This window comes from Cololabis saira, unplaced genomic scaffold (genome assembly GCF_033807715.1).
Source record: "Cololabis saira isolate AMF1-May2022 unplaced genomic scaffold, fColSai1.1 scf062, whole genome shotgun sequence".
Taxonomy (NCBI): domain Eukaryota; kingdom Metazoa; phylum Chordata; class Actinopteri; order Beloniformes; family Belonidae; genus Cololabis; species Cololabis saira.
Window position 1 is genome coordinate 183,741 of NW_026906226.1, and position 16,260 is coordinate 200,000.

General features: G+C 44.4%; 25 non-coding genes and 1 pseudogene across 25 annotated transcripts; all 26 read right to left on the minus strand.

Moving 5' to 3' along the window:
* Window positions 1–6,265: 6,265 nt before the first annotated feature.
* Window positions 6,266–6,384, minus strand: LOC133436712 (5S ribosomal RNA). Its single transcript, XR_009780226.1, has one exon. It is a non-coding gene; the product is annotated as a 5S ribosomal RNA (ribosomal RNA).
* A 217-nt stretch (window positions 6,385–6,601) lies between these two features.
* On the minus strand, window positions 6,602–6,720 carry LOC133436788 (5S ribosomal RNA). Its single transcript, XR_009780297.1, has one exon. It is a non-coding gene; the product is annotated as a 5S ribosomal RNA (ribosomal RNA).
* Window positions 6,721–8,544: 1,824 nt separating this feature from the next.
* LOC133436720 (5S ribosomal RNA) lies at window positions 8,545–8,663 on the minus strand. Its single transcript, XR_009780234.1, has one exon. It is a non-coding gene; the product is annotated as a 5S ribosomal RNA (ribosomal RNA).
* A 199-nt stretch (window positions 8,664–8,862) lies between these two features.
* Window positions 8,863–8,981, minus strand: LOC133436742 (5S ribosomal RNA). Its single transcript, XR_009780254.1, has one exon. It is a non-coding gene; the product is annotated as a 5S ribosomal RNA (ribosomal RNA).
* A 216-nt stretch (window positions 8,982–9,197) lies between these two features.
* Window positions 9,198–9,316, minus strand: LOC133436784 (5S ribosomal RNA). Its single transcript, XR_009780293.1, has one exon. It is a non-coding gene; the product is annotated as a 5S ribosomal RNA (ribosomal RNA).
* Window positions 9,317–9,533: 217 nt separating this feature from the next.
* Window positions 9,534–9,652, minus strand: LOC133436755 (5S ribosomal RNA). The gene has a single exon (XR_009780266.1). It is a non-coding gene; the product is annotated as a 5S ribosomal RNA (ribosomal RNA).
* Window positions 9,653–9,869: 217 nt separating this feature from the next.
* On the minus strand, window positions 9,870–9,988 carry LOC133436756 (5S ribosomal RNA). The gene has a single exon (XR_009780267.1). It is a non-coding gene; the product is annotated as a 5S ribosomal RNA (ribosomal RNA).
* Window positions 9,989–10,188: 200 nt separating this feature from the next.
* Window positions 10,189–10,307, minus strand: LOC133436744 (5S ribosomal RNA). The gene has a single exon (XR_009780255.1). It is a non-coding gene; the product is annotated as a 5S ribosomal RNA (ribosomal RNA).
* Window positions 10,308–10,506: 199 nt separating this feature from the next.
* LOC133436737 (5S ribosomal RNA) lies at window positions 10,507–10,625 on the minus strand. Its single transcript, XR_009780250.1, has one exon. It is a non-coding gene; the product is annotated as a 5S ribosomal RNA (ribosomal RNA).
* Window positions 10,626–10,824: 199 nt separating this feature from the next.
* Window positions 10,825–10,943, minus strand: LOC133436787 (5S ribosomal RNA). Its single transcript, XR_009780296.1, has one exon. It is a non-coding gene; the product is annotated as a 5S ribosomal RNA (ribosomal RNA).
* A 216-nt stretch (window positions 10,944–11,159) lies between these two features.
* LOC133436776 (5S ribosomal RNA) lies at window positions 11,160–11,278 on the minus strand. The gene has a single exon (XR_009780285.1). It is a non-coding gene; the product is annotated as a 5S ribosomal RNA (ribosomal RNA).
* A 205-nt stretch (window positions 11,279–11,483) lies between these two features.
* LOC133436740 (5S ribosomal RNA) lies at window positions 11,484–11,602 on the minus strand (annotated as a pseudogene).
* A 199-nt stretch (window positions 11,603–11,801) lies between these two features.
* Window positions 11,802–11,920, minus strand: LOC133436728 (5S ribosomal RNA). The gene has a single exon (XR_009780241.1). It is a non-coding gene; the product is annotated as a 5S ribosomal RNA (ribosomal RNA).
* Window positions 11,921–12,136: 216 nt separating this feature from the next.
* On the minus strand, window positions 12,137–12,255 carry LOC133436757 (5S ribosomal RNA). Its single transcript, XR_009780268.1, has one exon. It is a non-coding gene; the product is annotated as a 5S ribosomal RNA (ribosomal RNA).
* Window positions 12,256–12,454: 199 nt separating this feature from the next.
* On the minus strand, window positions 12,455–12,573 carry LOC133436769 (5S ribosomal RNA). Its single transcript, XR_009780279.1, has one exon. It is a non-coding gene; the product is annotated as a 5S ribosomal RNA (ribosomal RNA).
* Window positions 12,574–12,790: 217 nt separating this feature from the next.
* On the minus strand, window positions 12,791–12,909 carry LOC133436745 (5S ribosomal RNA). Its single transcript, XR_009780256.1, has one exon. It is a non-coding gene; the product is annotated as a 5S ribosomal RNA (ribosomal RNA).
* Window positions 12,910–13,126: 217 nt separating this feature from the next.
* On the minus strand, window positions 13,127–13,245 carry LOC133436789 (5S ribosomal RNA). Its single transcript, XR_009780298.1, has one exon. It is a non-coding gene; the product is annotated as a 5S ribosomal RNA (ribosomal RNA).
* Window positions 13,246–13,462: 217 nt separating this feature from the next.
* LOC133436765 (5S ribosomal RNA) lies at window positions 13,463–13,581 on the minus strand. Its single transcript, XR_009780275.1, has one exon. It is a non-coding gene; the product is annotated as a 5S ribosomal RNA (ribosomal RNA).
* Window positions 13,582–13,798: 217 nt separating this feature from the next.
* On the minus strand, window positions 13,799–13,917 carry LOC133436722 (5S ribosomal RNA). The gene has a single exon (XR_009780236.1). It is a non-coding gene; the product is annotated as a 5S ribosomal RNA (ribosomal RNA).
* A 217-nt stretch (window positions 13,918–14,134) lies between these two features.
* LOC133436717 (5S ribosomal RNA) lies at window positions 14,135–14,253 on the minus strand. Its single transcript, XR_009780231.1, has one exon. It is a non-coding gene; the product is annotated as a 5S ribosomal RNA (ribosomal RNA).
* Window positions 14,254–14,452: 199 nt separating this feature from the next.
* Window positions 14,453–14,571, minus strand: LOC133436725 (5S ribosomal RNA). The gene has a single exon (XR_009780239.1). It is a non-coding gene; the product is annotated as a 5S ribosomal RNA (ribosomal RNA).
* Window positions 14,572–14,788: 217 nt separating this feature from the next.
* Window positions 14,789–14,907, minus strand: LOC133436736 (5S ribosomal RNA). The gene has a single exon (XR_009780249.1). It is a non-coding gene; the product is annotated as a 5S ribosomal RNA (ribosomal RNA).
* Window positions 14,908–15,124: 217 nt separating this feature from the next.
* Window positions 15,125–15,243, minus strand: LOC133436746 (5S ribosomal RNA). The gene has a single exon (XR_009780257.1). It is a non-coding gene; the product is annotated as a 5S ribosomal RNA (ribosomal RNA).
* Window positions 15,244–15,442: 199 nt separating this feature from the next.
* Window positions 15,443–15,561, minus strand: LOC133436766 (5S ribosomal RNA). Its single transcript, XR_009780276.1, has one exon. It is a non-coding gene; the product is annotated as a 5S ribosomal RNA (ribosomal RNA).
* A 216-nt stretch (window positions 15,562–15,777) lies between these two features.
* On the minus strand, window positions 15,778–15,896 carry LOC133436715 (5S ribosomal RNA). Its single transcript, XR_009780229.1, has one exon. It is a non-coding gene; the product is annotated as a 5S ribosomal RNA (ribosomal RNA).
* A 217-nt stretch (window positions 15,897–16,113) lies between these two features.
* Window positions 16,114–16,232, minus strand: LOC133436771 (5S ribosomal RNA). The gene has a single exon (XR_009780281.1). It is a non-coding gene; the product is annotated as a 5S ribosomal RNA (ribosomal RNA).
* Window positions 16,233–16,260: the final 28 nt, after the last annotated feature.

The window sequence follows — 16,260 nt, forward strand, 5'->3', positions numbered from 1 at the left end:
CTGTACTGACTGAGTCATGTGACCAGTCCTGGGTCACATGACCCAGAAGCCTGCGGGGGGGATGAGTCATCAGAACAGAGAAGCTTCTAGAAACTTCAGAAGCTTACTAGTATATATACAGAGGTAATGAATCAGCTATATTTTCGGTTGTGACAAACCTCAAATCACTCCACTTTGTCATCAAACCGTAGCTCTTAGCAGAAAAATGAAAACATCGTGAGCGACGGAGAACCCAGCAGATTCCGGAAATGTTATTTTCATACAGATATCACTTATAATGTGTTAGTAACGGCAATTCGAAAACAAAAATGAGATTTTTTTGAAGAAAACTTCATTTAACATGGGACTCAATGGAGATCGAGACAGGATTTCGCGTGTCTGTTGGGCCCCCTGTTAAAATTTTGTGCACACCACGCCTGTCAAAGTCACATTATTTGAATCTCAACACCTATGTCTATATTCTGACCAAAAATTATCCGTCTACCTTTTACGGTTTGGCCGTGACCTCGAGTTACAAATAAGAAATCATGTTTTTTTTTCAGTCTAACTACACTCTAGCGAACTGACTCCCGTGCTCTAGATTTGAAAAAAAGTGATTTCCAGTCCTCGCTTGAGCGCTCATATCTTGAAAAGTGTACATTTTAGGAAAAAACAGTTCCAGGTTCAGAGAGAGAAGAGAAGTTTTCCTCCGTTTTGAAGTTTGAATGACATTTCTACTTGCAAGTATGAGAAAGATACGTGACTGAGAAAAAAGGTGAATTTCGTCTTTTTTCTCCCATCCGCTTTGAATGGCGCCATAGGAATGCATGGGACGTGATCTCCCCATTAGTTTGGGAAATTTGGAAATGTTTTTGCACTTCGTGCAAAAACTATTTGTGCCATCGCTCTGAAAATCCACAGGACTGTAGTTAAATTCAGGGCCTACAACTTTCTAATTTGGTTCAGAATTTTTTGAGTAACCGTGTGCGAGTGGTGAGGCCCCAAAGTTCTCCCAATGCATTCCGGATGGGTTTTAGCGCGCACGTTTGTGCACGTTGCGCAAAAACGTGCACGCCAATTGCTTATAAAAGTCATAGCACACGATTCCCGATTAAGGCGCATGTTTCTACGTTTTTACTTTTCGCGTTTTCTCAAAGCTCTAGGAGGAGTAGCGAACCGAAAGTTGTCCGGAAGATGAATAATAATAATAAACCCGCAGAATAACAATAGTGCCTCTGGCCTCCGGCCAGAGGCCTACTCCTCCTTGCTATTGCATAGCTTTGGAGGAGTCGTGCCTCTGGCCGGGGGCCGTGGCACTAATAAGCCTGAGCAATAGTATTAGTGCCTCGTGCTGCGCACGAGGCACTCCTCCTCCATTGAGCTTGCGCATCTCAATGGAGGAGGCGTGCCACGTGGCGCAGCCGTGGCACTAATAATAATAATTAAAGCTGCAAGCAGCGATGAACGGGCCCTCGCACTCACGGCCACCGCCCCCCATAAGCATATCAGAAATGACACCACCCACGACTTCCTATGTCAAACCATTCAAAAGTTATAGCAGAAAAAAGGGACAACCAATCAGAAGAAGGGGCGGGGCTAATTAAGGCCAACGAAGCTCAAGGACTCCATACAGAATCTGATGACACCACCCACGACTCTCTATGTCAAACCATTCAAAAGTTATAGCAGAAAATCGGGACAACCAATCAGAAGAAGGGGCGGGGCTAATTAAGGCCAACGAAGCTCAAAGACTCCATACAGAGTCCCATGACACCACCCACAACTTCCTATGTCAAACCATTCAAAAGTTATGGCAGAGAAAAGTATTCTAGGGGGCGCTGTTGAGCCGTTAGGCCACGCCCATTAATGCAAACCATGAAATATCTAATTTATCGCCAAGTCTGTCTTGCATGCCAAATTTGGTGACTTTTGGAGAACTATCAAATATGGACCAATCAGATTTCAAAATGGCCGACTTCCTGTTCGGTTTCGGCCATGGCTCCAAGAGACTTTTCTTTAAGTTGTGCCATGATACAGGTGTGTAGCGATTTTCGTGCATGTACGTCAAACCGTATTGTAGGGCTTGAGGCACAAAGTTTTCCGGGGGGCGCTGTTGAGCCATTTTCCCACGCCCATTAATGCAAACCATGAAATATCAAATTTATCGCCAGGCCTGGCTTGCGTGCCAATTTTGGTGCCTTTTGGGGAACTATCAAATATGGACCAATCAGATGAAGGGGGGGCGTGCTTTTTGGCGTCTAGCGTCGCCACGGTAACACTTTTGAAAGAGAAAAGTAATGCGTGTAGTCGCAGGATGGAGACGCACATTTTGATGTATAACACATCTGGGTTCACGATACGGTTCGGGCCGTATTAATTCTCGAAGGAATGGCATATATTGCTCCAAAATTACGTGATTAATTCAGAATGTTCAAAATGGCCGACTTCCTGTACGGTTTCGGCCATGGCGCCAAGAGACTTTTCTTTTAGTTAAGACATGATACAGGAGTGTACCGATTTTCGTTCATGTACGTCACACCGTATTCTGGGACTTGAGGCGCAAAGTTTTTTCGGTCTGAACCAACCAGATGAAGGGTGGGCACGCTTTTTGGCGTCTAGCGTCGCCACGGTAACGCTTTTGAAAGAGAAAAGTAATGCGTGTTGTCGCAGGATGAAGACGCACATTTTGATGTATAACACACTTGGGGGCACGTTATGGTTTGGGCCGTATTAACTGCCGAAGGAATGGCATAAATTGCGCCAAAGTGACACGATTAATTCAAAATGGCCGACTTCCTGTTCGGTTTCTCGACATGACGCCCAGAGACTTTTCTTTAAGTTGTCCCATGATACAGGTGTGTACCGATTTTCGTGCATGTACGACAAACCGCATTGTGGGGCTTGAGGCACAAAGTTTTCAAGGGGGCGCTGTTGAGCCATTTTACCACGCCCATTAATGCAAACCCTTAAATATCAAATTTTTCGCCAGGCCTGACTTGCATGCAAAATTTGGTGACTTTTTGGGCACGTTTAGGGGGGCAAAAAGGCCTTCCTTTTGTCAGAACAATAAGAAGAAGAAGAATTAAAGCTGCAAGCAGCGATGAACGGGCCCTCGCACTCACGGCCACCGCCCCCCATAAGCATATCAGAAAAGACACCACCCACGACTTCCTATGTCAAACCATTCAAAAGTTATAGCAGAAAAAAGGGACAACCAATCAGAAGAAGGGGCGGGGCTAATTCAGGCCAATGAAGGTCAAGGACTCCATACAGAATCTGATGACACCACCCACGACTCTCTATGTCAAACCATTCAAAAGTTATAGCAGAAAATCGGGACAACCAATCAGAAGAAGGGGCGGGGCTAATTAAGGCCAACGAAGCTTAAGGACTCATTACAGAATCCCATGACACCACCCACAACTTCCTATGTCAAACCATTCAAAAGTTATGGCAGAGAAAAGTATTCTAGGGGGCGCTGTTGAGCCGTCAGGCCACGCCCATTAATGCAAACCATGAAATATCAAATTTATCGCCAAGTCTGTCTTGCATGCAAAATTTGGTGACTTTTGGAGAACTATCAAATATGGACCAATCAGATTTCAAAATGGCCGACTTCCTGTTTGGTTTCGGCCATGGCTCCAAGAGACTTTTCTTTAAGTTGTCCCATGATACAGGTGTGTAGCGATTTTCGTGCATGTACGCAAACCGTATTATGGGGCTTGAGGCACAAAGTTTTCCGGGGGGCGCTGTTGAGCCATTTTGCCACGCCCATTAATCCAAACCATGAAATATCAAATTTATCGCCATGCCTGGCTTGCATGCAAAATTTGGTGCCTTTTGGGGAACTATCAAATATGGACCAATCAGATGAAGGGGGGTGCGCTTGTTGGCGTCTAGCGTCGCCACGGTAACACTTTTGAAAGAGAAAAGTAATGCGCGTAGTCGCAGGATGGAGACGCACATTTTGATGTATAACACATCTGGGTTCATGATACGGTTCGGGCCGTATTAATTCTCGAAGGAATGGCATATATTGCTCCAAAATTACGCGATTAATTAAGAATGTTCAAAATGGCCGACTTCCTGTTCGGTTTCGGCCATGGCGCCAAGAGACTTTTCTTTAAGTAAAGACATGATAAATAAGTGTACCGATTTTCGTTCATGTGCGTCAAAGCGTATTATGGGGCTTGAGGCGCAAAGTTTTTTCTGTCTGAACCAATCAGATGAAGGGTGGGCGCGCTTTTTGGCGTCTAGCGTCGCCACGGTAACGCTTTTGAGAGAGAAAAGTAATGCGTGGTGTCGGAGGATGGAGACGCACATTTTGATGTATAACACACTTGGGGGCTCGTTACGGTTCGGGCTGTATTAACTGCCGAAGGAATGGCATAAATTTCGCCAAAATGACACGACCAATTCAAAATGGCCGACATCCTGTTCGGTTTCGGGCATGACTACAAGAGACTTTTCTTTAAGTTGCGTCATGATACAAGTGTGTACTGATTTTTGTGCATGTACGTCAAACCGTATCGTGGGGCTTGAGGCACAAAGTTTTCAAGGGGGCGCTGTTGAGCCATTTTACCACGCCCATTAATGCAAACCATTAAATATCAAATTTTTCGCCAGGCCTGGCTTGGGTGGAAAATTTGGTGACTTTTTGGGCACGTTTAGGGGGGCAAAAAGGCCCTCCTTTCGTCAGAAAAATAATAATAACGCGAAGAATTCCTACAGATACAATAGGGCCTTCGCACTGAAGGTGCTCGGGCCCTAATAATTCCTGCATTTACAATAGGGCCTTCGCACTGCAAGTGCTCGGGCCCTAATAATAAAAATTCCTGCAAATACAATAGGGCCTTCGCACTGCAAGTGCTCGGGCCCTAATAATAAAAATTCCTGCAAATACAATAGGGCCTTCGCACTGCAAGTGCTCGGGCCCTAATAATAATAAGAAAAGGGAAACCTTTTCTAGATACTAATATATCGCCTTCATTTTCATGTTTTTCCTCATTTTTTCGGCCGTGTTTTACTTTTTGGGGATTTTTTTTTTCCACATCAGTGCGGGGTCATGCTGTACACCCGCTGGTGCGCAGTGGGACTTTTGCGACTTTAGCATGCTAGCAGCATTGCCCTTTGGGCCATTCTGGACGATTGCAATATGGTCATGCCACTACTTGGCATGCCCATAATAAACATCACAGATACAATAGGGTCCTCGCACTTTCAGTGCTCGGGCCCTAATTAAATAAATAAATCAAGAAGAAATCAAAAAGAAGATGCATTTGTAAGGGGATAGCAAAAAAGGGATTTTCAATTTCGTCCCTCGAACATTCTGAGAAGTCACTTTAAAATACTAAACACCCCCCTCCTGAAAAAATAAAAAATAAAATAAAATAAATAAAAAAACCCAATTCTTTGGTACAGCATCAGCACAAGTTATCGGTCAACAACAATAGTTATAGAACCAATATATACAGGACTGTCTCAGAAAATTAGAATATTGTGATTTTCTGTAATGCAAACACAAAAACAAAAAAATGTCATACATTCTGGATTCATTACAAATCAACTGAAATATTGCAAGCCTTTTATTATTTTAATATTGCTGATCATGGTTTACAGTTTAAGATTAAGATTCCCAGAATATTCAAATATATGTTTATATCCCTATGAATTTACACATTTATACAGTCAGCGATCTTTTGCCAGCTGTCTTTCCTGCATTTTGCAGCTGCAACTGTGTTGCTTTTTGCCTGTATTATATGCCTATACTCATCATATTTCCGTAAAATTATAGTTTGCTCTTCGCTACTGAAATAAGCGGCTCTGACAGCGGACTTCTCCATGCTTGCGATTGGTCATGCGCTGAAAACACCGCCCCTTTTATGTGCACGCGCTCATATCCAGATTGGAGAAACCTGGGTTGATATACCGAGTTGATAACCACTGTCGTGTGACCGCTTAGCGTGATTGCAATTGTCCCGCTTAGTGAATCTGGATAAGGAAAAGATATCCTGGATATGTTGAACTTGCTTCGTAGTACAGGCCCCAGACGAGATCGGGTGCATCCAGGCTGGTATGGCCGTAAGCAGAAGCTGCAGCTTGAAATACCTCTTATATGGAGTTGAAGATAAGTCATAGAATATAAGTCATTGATTTGTTGGTTTTATTTGTTGGAGTTAAAGTGCCTTAACCATGTGCAAAACACTTTAGGACGTGAGCTGTTGCTGTTACCACGTTGAAATATGTGTGGGTAGATTAAGCGAGAGCGCTCTCTGCTGGTTGAAAATGCTTACAGCACATGGTATTCCCAGGCGGTCTCCCATCCAAGTACTAACCAGGCCCGACCCTGCTTAGCTTCCGAGATCAGACGAGATCGGGCGCATCCAGGCTGGTATGGCCGTAAGCAGAAGCTGCTGCTTGAAATACCTCTTATATGGAGTTGAAGATAAGTCATATAATATAAGTCATTGATTTGTTGGTGATAATAATTTAGAAGCGTTTATTTGTTGGAGTTAAAGTGCCTTAACCATGTGCAAAACACTTTAGGACGTGAGCTGTCGCTGTTACCACGTTGAAATATGTGTAGGTAGATTAAGCGAGAGCGCTCTCTGCTGGTTGAAAATGCTTACAGCACCTGGTATTCCGAGGCGGTCTCCCATCCAAGTACTAACCGGGCCCGACCCTGCTTAGCTTCCGAGATCAGACGAGATCGGGCGCATCCAGGCTGGTATGGCCGTAAGCTGAAGTTGCAGCTTGAAATACCTCTTATATGGAGTTGAAGATAAGTCATATAATATAAGTCATTGATTTGTTGGTGATAATAATTTAGAAGCACTTATTTGTTGGAGTTAAAGTGCCTTAACCATGTGCAAAACACTTTAGGACATGAGCTGTCGCTGTTACCACGTTGAAATATGTGTGGGTAGATTAAGCGAGAGCGCTCTCTGCTGGTTGAAAAAGCTTACAGCACCTGGTATTCCCAGGCGGTCTCCCATCCAAGTACTAACCAGGCCCGACCCTGCTTAGCTTCCGAGATCAGGGGCCTGTACTACGAAGCGGGATTTGGGGTTAGCAAGGTAACTTCAGGTTTAACCCTGGGTTTTCAGGACTACGACGGTGGTTCACTTCTTATCGGGGCACATCGCCATGGTAACTTATGCTGAACCGCTAACCTGCTCCGGAGCAGGTTATGTTCGAGATACAGATCGCCGGGTGTAAAAGCACCGCCCACTGACCAATCAGCTCTCTTGGAAAATGGCATGCCCTTTCGAAGAGAATCCAGTGGAGCTTGGTGCGCGGATCGTGAGAGGATCCCTCCGAACAGAACGCGTATTCAGGGCCACCAAAACCCCTTTGCTTTCCCTGTATGAACGATCCAAAAAAATCAAAAAAAAAGGAAAAAAGGAAAAAAAGAAAAAAGAGGTGGAGGAGAAAATAAAAAATAAATCAATCAATGAATAAATAAAACAAATCATCACCCAAAATCCGATGTACAGTCAATCCAAAACTAATACCAATTAAATAAATAAATCAAGAAGAAATCAAAAAGAAGATGCATTTGTAAGGGGATAGCAAAAAAGGGATTTTCAATTTCGTCCCTCGAACATTCTGAGAAGTCACTTTAAAATACTAAACACCCCCCTCCTGAAAAAATAAAAAATAAAATAAAATAAATAAAAAAACCCAATTCTTTGGTACAGCATCAGCACAAGTTATCGGTCAACAACAATAGTTATAGAACCAATATATACAGGACTGTCTCAGAAAATTAGAATATTGTGATTTTCTGTAATGCAAACACAAAAACAAAAAAATGTCATACATTCTGGATTCATTACAAATCAACTGAAATATTGCAAGCCTTTTATTATTTTAATATTGCTGATCATGGTTTACAGTTTAAGATTAAGATTCCCAGAATATTCAAATATATGTTTATATCCCTATGAATTTACACATTTATACAGTCAGCGATCTTTTGCCAGCTGTCTTTCCTGCATTTTGCAGCTGCAACTGTGTTGCTTTTTGCCTGTATTATATGCCTATACTCATCATATTTCCGTAAAATTATAGTTTGCTCTTCGCTACTGAAATAAGCGGCTCTGACAGCGGACTTCTCCATGCTTGCGATTGGTCATGCGCTGAAAACACCGCCCCTTTTATGTGCACGCGCTCATATCCAGATTGGAGAAACCTGGGTTGATATACCGAGTTGATAACCACTGTCGTGTGACCGCTTAGCGTGATTGCAATTGTCCCGCTTAGTGAATCTGGATAAGGAAAAGATATCCTGGATATGTTGAACTTGCTTCGTAGTACAGGCCCCAGACGAGATCGGGTGCATCCAGGCTGGTATGGCCGTAAGCAGAAGCTGCAGCTTGAAATACCTCTTATATGGAGTTGAAGATAAGTCATAGAATATAAGTCATTGATTTGTTGGTTTTATTTGTTGGAGTTAAAGTGCCTTAACCATGTGCAAAACACTTTAGGACGTGAGCTGTCGCTCTTACCACGTTGAAATATGTGTGGGTAGATTAAGCGAGAGCGCTCTCTGCTGGTTGAAAAAGCTTACAGCACCTGGTATTCCCAGGCTGTCTCCCATCCAAGTACTAACCAGGCCCGACCCTGCTTAGCTTCCGAGATCAGACGAGATCGGGCGCATCCAGGCTGGTATGGCCGTAAGCAGAAGCTGCAGCTTGAAATACCTCTTATATGGAGTTGAAGATAAGTCATAGAATATAAGTCATTGATTTGTTGGTTTTATTTGTTGGAGTTAAAGTGCCTTAACCATGTGCAAAACACTTTAGGACGTGAGCTGTCGCTCTTACCACGTTGAAATATGTGTGGGTAGATTAAGCGAGAGCGCTCTCTGCTGGTTGAAAAAGCTTACAGCACCTGGTATTCCCAGGCGGTCTCCCATCCAAGTACTAACCAGGCCCGACCCTGCTTAGCTTCCGAGATCAGACGAGATCGGGCGCATCCAGGCTGGTATGGCCGTAAGCTGAAGCTGCAGCTTGAAATACTTCTTATATGGAGTTGAAGATAAGTATATAATACAAGTCATTGATTTGTTGGTGATAATAATTTAGAAGCGCTTATTTGTTGGAGTTAAAGTGCCTTAACCATGTGCAAAACACTTTAGGACGTGAGCTGTCGCTGTTACCACGTTGAAATATGTGTGGGTAGATTAAGCGAGAGCGCTCTCTGCTGGTTGAAAAAGCTTACAGCACCTGGTATTCCCAGGCGGTCTCCCATCCAAGTACTAACCAGGCCCGACCCTGCTTAGCTTCCGAGATCAGATGAGATCGGGCGCATCCAGGCTGGTATGGCCGTAAGCTGAAGTTGCAGCTTGAAATACCTCTTATATGGAGTTGAAGATAAGTCATATAATATAAGTCATTGATTTGTTGGTGATAATAATTTAGAAGCGTTTATTTGTTGGAGTTAAAGTGCCTTAACCATGTGAAAAACACTTTTGGACGTGAGCTGTCGCTGTTACCACGTTGAAATATGTGTGGGTAGATTAAGCGAGAGCGCTCTCTGCTGGTTGAAAATGCTTACAGCACCTGGTATTCCCAGGCGGTCTCCCATCCAAGTACTAACCAGGCCCGACCCTGCTTAGCTTCCGAGATCAGACGAGATCGGGCGCATCCAGGCTGGTATGGCCGTAAGCAGAAGCTGCTGCTTGAAATACCTCTTATATGGAGTTGAAGATAAGTCATATAATATAAGTCATTGATTTGTTGGTGATAATAATTTAGAAGCGCTTATTTGTTGGAGTTAAAGTGCCTTAACCATGTGAAAAACACTTTTGGACGTGAGCTGTCGCTGTTACCACGTTGAAATATGTGTGGGTAGATTAAGCGAGAGCGCTCTCTGCTGGTTGAAAATGCTTACAGCACCTGGTATTCCCAGGCGGTCTCCCATCCAAGTACTAACCAGGCCCGACCCTGCTTAGCTTCCGAGATCAGACGAGATCGGGCGCATCCAGGCTGGTATGGCCGTAAGCAGAAGCAGCAGCTTGAAATACCTCTTATATGGAGTTGAAGATAAGTCATAGAATATAAGTCATTTATTTGTTGGTTTTATTTGTTTGGAATTAAAGTGCCTTAACCATGTGCAAAACACTTTAGGACGTGAGCTGTCGCTGTTACCACGTTGAAATATGTGTGGGTAGATTAAGCGAGAGCGTTCTCTGCTGGTTGAAAAAGCTTACAGCACCTGGTATTCCCAGGCGGTCTCCCATCCAAGTACTAACCAGGCCCGACCCTGCTTAGCTTCCGAGATCAGACGAGATCGGGCGCATCCAGGCTGGTATGGCCGTAAGCAGAATCTGCTGCTTGAAATACCTCTTATATGGAGTTGAAGATAAGTCATAGAATATAAGTCATTGATTTGTTGGTTTTATTTGTTGGAGTTAAAGTGCCTTAACCATGTGCAAAACACTTTAGGACGTGAGCTGTCGCTGTTACCACGTTGAAATATGTGTGGGTAGATTAAGCGTGAGCGCTCTCTGCTGGTTGAAAAAGCTTACAGCACCTGGTATTCCCAGGTGGTCTCCCATCCAAGTACTAACAAGGCCTGACCCTGCTTAGCTCCCGAGATCAGACGAGATCGGGCGCATCCAGGCTGGTATGGCCGTAAGCAGAAGCTGCAGCTTGAAATACCTCTGATATGGAGTTGAAGATAAGTCATAGAATATAAGTCATTGATTTGTTGGTTTTATTTGTTGGAGTTAAAGTGCCTTAACCATGTGCAAAACACTTTAGGACGTGAGCTGTCGCGCTTACCACGTTGAAATATGTGTGGATAGATTAAGCGAGAGCGCTCTCTGCTGGTTGAAAAAGCTTACAGCACCTGGTATTCCCAGGCGGTCTCCCATCCAAGTACTAACCAGGCCTGACCCTGCTTAGCTTCCGAGATCAGACGAGATCGGGCGCATCCAGGCTGGTATGGCCGTAAGCTGAAGCTGCAGCTTGAAATACTTCTTATATGGAGTTGAAGATAAGTATATAATACAAGTCATTGATTTGTTGGTGATAATAATTTAGAAGCACTTATTTGTTGGAGTTAAAGTGCCTTAACGATGTGCAAAACACTTTAGGACGTGAGCTGTCGCTGTTACCACGTTGAAATATGTGTGGGTAGATTAAGCGAGAGCGCTCTCTGCTGGTTGAAAATGCTTACAGCACCTGGTATTCCCAGGCGGTCTCCCATCCAAGTACTAACCAAGCCCGACCCTGCTTAGCTTCCGAGATCAGACGAGATCGGGCGCATCCAGGCTGGTATGGCCGTAAGCTGAAGCTGAAGCTGCAGCTTGAAATACCTCTTATATGGAGTTGAAGATAAGTCATATGATATAAGTCATTGATTTGTTGGTTTTATTTGTTGGAGTTAAAGTGCCTTAACCATATGCAAAACACTTTAGGACGTGAGCTGTCGCTGTTACCACGTTGAAATATGTGTGGCTAGATTAAGCGAGACCGTTCTCTGCTGGTTGAAAAAGCTTACAGCTCCTGGTATTCCCAGGCTGTCTTCCATCCAAGTACTAACCAGGCCCGACCCTGCTTAGCTTCTGAGATCAGACGAGATCGGGCGCATCCAGGCTGGTATGGGCGTAAGCAGAAGCTGCAGCTTGAAATACCTCTGATATGGAGTTGAAGATAAGTCATAGAATATAAGTCATTGATTCTTTGGTTTTATTTGTTGGAGTTAAAGTGCCTTAACCATGTGCAAAAGACTTTAGGACGTGAGCTGTCGCTCTTACCACGTTGAAATATGTGTGGGTAGATTAAGCGAGAGCGCTCTCTGCTGGTTGAAAAAGCTTACAACACCTGGTATTCCCAGGCGGTCTCCCATCCAAGTACTAACCAGGCCCGACCCTGCTTAGCTACTGAGATCAGACGAGATCGGGCGCATCCAGGCTGGTATGGCCGTAAGCTGAAGCTGCAGCTTGAAATACTTCTTAAATGGAGTTGAAGATAAGTATATAATACAAGTCATTGATTTGTTGGTGATAATAATTTAGAAGCGCTTATTTGTTGGAGTTAAAGTGCCTTAACCATGTGCAAAACACTTTAGGACGTTAGCTGTCGCTGTTACCACGTTGAAATATGTGTGGGTAGATTAAGCGAGAGCGCTCTCTGCTGGTTGAAAATGCTTACAGCACCTGGTATTCCCAGGCGGTCTCCCATCCAAGTACTAACCAGGCCCGACCCTGCTTAGCTTCCGAGATCAGACGAGATCGGGCGCATCCAGGCTGGTATGGCCGTAAGCAGAAGCTGCAGCTAGAAATACCTCTTATATGGAGTTGAAGATAAGTCATAGAATATAAGTCATTGATTTGTTGGTTTTATTTGTTGGAGTTAAAGTGCCTTAACCATGTGCAAAACACTTTAGGACGTGAGCTGTCGCTGTTACCACGTTGAAATATGTGTGGGTAGATTAAGCGAGAGCGCTCTCTGCTGGTTGAAAAAGCTTACAGCACCTGGTATTCCCAGGCGGTCTCCCATCCAAGTACTAAACAGGCCCGACCCTGCTTAGCTTCCGAGATCAGACGAGATCGGGCGCATCCAGGCTGGTATGGCCGTAAGCAGAAGCTGCAGCTTGAAATATCTCTTATATGGAGTTGAAGATAAGTCATATAATATAAGTCATTGATTTGTTGGTGATAATAATTTAGAAGCGCTTATTTGTTGGAGTTAAAGTGCCTTAACCATGTGAAAAACACTTTTGGACGTGAGCTGTCGCTGTTACCATGTTGAAATATGTGTGGGTAGATTAAGCGAGAGCGCTCTCTGCTGGTTGGAAAAGCTTACAGCACCTGGTATTCCCAGGCGGTCTCCCATCCAAGTACTAACCAGGCCCGACCCTGCTTAGCTTCCGAGATCAGACGAGATCGGGCGCATCCAGGCTGGTATGGCCGTAAGCAGAAGCTGCAGCTTGAAATACCTCTTATATGGAGTTGAAGATAAGTCATATAATATAAGTCATTGATTTGTTGGTGATAATAATTTAGAAGCGCTTATTTGTTGGAGTTAAAGTGCCTTAACAATGTGCAAAACACTATAGGACGTGAGCTGTCGCTGTTACCACGTTGAAATATGTGTGGGTAGATTAAGCGAGAGCGCTCTCTGCTGGTTGAAAATGCTTACAGCACCTGGTATTCCCAGGCGGTCTCCCATCCAAGTACTAACCAGGCCCGACCCTGCTTAGCTTCCGAGATCAGACAAGATCGGGCGCATCCAGGCTGGTATGGCCGTAAGCAGAAGCTGCTGCTTGAAATACCTCTTATATGGAGTTGAAGATAAGTCATATAATATAAGTCATTGATTTGTTGGTGATAATAATTTAGAAGCGCTTATTTGTTGGAGTTAAAGTGCCTTAACCATGTGCAAAACACTTTTGGACGTGAGCTGTCGCTCTTACCACGTTGAAATATGTGTGGGTAGATTAAGCGAGAGCGCTCTCTGCTGGTTGAAAAAGCTTACAGCACCTGGTATTCCCAGGCGGTCTCCCATCCAAGTACTAACCAGGCCCGACCCTGCTTAGCTTCCGAGATCAGACGAGATCGGGCGCATCCAGGCTGGTATGGCCATAAGCTGAAGCTGCAGCTTGAAATACTTCTTATATGGAGTTGAAGATAAGTCATATAATACAAGTCATTGATTTGTTGGTGATAATAATTTAGAAGCGCTTATTTGTTGGAGTTAAAGTGCCTTAACCATGTGCAAAACACTTTAGGACGTGAGCTGTCGCTGTTACCACGTTGAAATATGTGTAGGTAGATTAAGCGAGAGCGCTCTCTGCTGGTTGAAAATGCTTACAGCACCTGGTATTCCGAGGCGGTCTCCCATCCAAGTACTAACCAGGCCCGACCCTGCTTAGCTTCCGAGATCAGACAAGATCGGGCGCATCCAGGCTGGTATGGCCGTAAGCAGAATCTGCTGCTTGAAATACCTCTTATATGGAGTTGAAGATAAGTCATATAATACAAGTCATTGATTTGTTGGTGATAATAATTTAGAAGCGCAAATTTGTTGGAGTTAAAGTGCCTTAACCATGTGCAAAACACTTTAGGACGTGAGCTGTCGCTGTTACCACGTTGAAATATGTGTAGGTAGATTAAGCGAGAGCGCTCTCTGCTGGTTGAAAATGCTTACAGCACCTGGTATTCCGAGGCGGTCTCCCATCCAAGTACTAACCAGGCCCGACCCTGCTTAGCTTCCGAGATCAGACGAGATCGGGCACGTCCAGGCTGGTATGGCCGTAAGCAGAATCTGCTGCTTGAAATACCTCTTATATGGAGTTGAAGATAAGTCATAGAATATAAGTCATTGATTTGTTGGTTTTATTTGTTGGAGTTAAAGTGCCTTAACCATGTGCAAAACACTTTAGGACGTGAGCTGTCGCTGTTACCACGTTGAAATATGTGTGGGTAGATTAAGCGAGAGCGCTCTCTGCTGGTTGAAAAAGCTTACAGCACCTGATATTCCCAGGCGGTCTCCCATCCAAGTACTAACCAGACCCGACCCTGCTTAGCTTCCGAGATCAGACGAGATCGGGCGCATCCAGGCTGGTCTGGCCGTAAGCTGAAGCTGCAGCTTGAAATACCTCTTATATGGAGTTGAAGATAAGTCATATAATATAAGTCATTGATTTGTTGGTGATAATAATTTAGAAGCGCTTATTTGTTGGGTTTAAAGTGCCTTAACCATGTGCAAAACACTTTAGGACGTGAGCTGTCGCTCTTACCACGTTGAAATATGTGTGGGTAGATTAAGCGAGAGCGCTCTCTGCTGGTTGAAAATGCTTTCAGCACCTGGTATTCCCAGGCGGTCTCCCATCCAAGTACTAACCAGGCCCGACCCTGCTTAGCTTCCGAGATCAGACAAGATCGGGCACATCCAGGCTGGTATGGCCGTAAGCAGAAGCTGCTGCTTGAAATACCTCTTATATGGAGTTGAAGATAAGTCATATAATATAAGTCATTGATTTGTTGGTGATAATAATTTAGAAGCGCTTATTTGTTGGAGTTAAAGTGCCTTAACCATGTGAAAAACACTTTTGGACGTGAGCTGTCGCTCTTACCACGTTGAAATATGTGTGGGTAGATTAAGCGAGAGCGCTCTCTGCTGGTTGAAAAAGCTTACAGCACCTGGTATTCCCAGGCGGTCTCCCATCCAAGTACTAACCAGGCCCGACCCTGCTTAGCTTCCGAGATCAGACGAGATCGGGCGCATCCAGGCTGGTATGGCCGTAAGCAGAAGCTGCAGCTTGAAATACCTCTTATATGGAGTTGAAGATAAGTCATAGAATATAAGTCATTGATTTGTTGGTTTTATTTGTTGGAGTTAAAGTGCCTTAACCATGTGCAAAACACTTTAGGACGTGAGCTGTCGCTCTTACCACGTTGAAATATGTGTGGGTAGATTAAGCGAGAGCGCTCTCTGCTGGTTGAAAGAGCTTACAGCACCTGGTATTCCCAGGCGGTCTCCCATTCAAGTACTAACCAGGCCCGACCCTGCTTAGCTTCCGAGATCAGACGAGATCGGGCGCATCCAGGCTGGTATGGCCGTAAGCTGAAGCTGCAGCTTGAAATACTTCTTATATGGAGTTGAAGATAAGTATATAATACAAGTCATTGATTTGTTGGTGATAATAATTTAGAAGCGCTTATTTGTTGGAGTTAAAGTGCCTTAACCATGTGCAAAACACTTTAGGACGTGAGCTGTCGCTGTTACCACGTTGAAATATGTGTGGGTAGATTAAGCGAGAGCGCTCTCTGCTGGTTGAAAAAGCTTACAGCACCTGGTATTCCCAGGCGGTCTCCCATCCAAGTACTAACCAGGCCCGACCCTGCTTAGCTTCCGAGATCAGATGAGATCGGGCGCATCCAGGCTGGTATGGCCGTAAGCTGAAGTTGCAGCTTGAAATACCTCTTATATGGAGTTGAAGATAAGTCATATAATATAAGTCATTGATTTGTTGGTGATAATAATTTAGAAGCACTTATTTGTTGGAGTTAAAGTGCCTTAACCATGTGCAAAACACTTTAGGACATGAGCTGTCGCTGTTACCACGTTGAAATATGTGTGGGTAGATTAAGCGAGAGCGCTCTCTGCTGGTTGAAAAAGCTTACAGCACCTGGTATTCCCAGGCGGTCTCCCATCCAAGTACTAACCAGGCCCGACCCTGCTTAGCTTCCGAGATCAGACGAGATCGGGTGCATCCAGGCTGGTATGTCCGTAAGCAGAAGCTGCAGCTTGAAATACCTCTTAT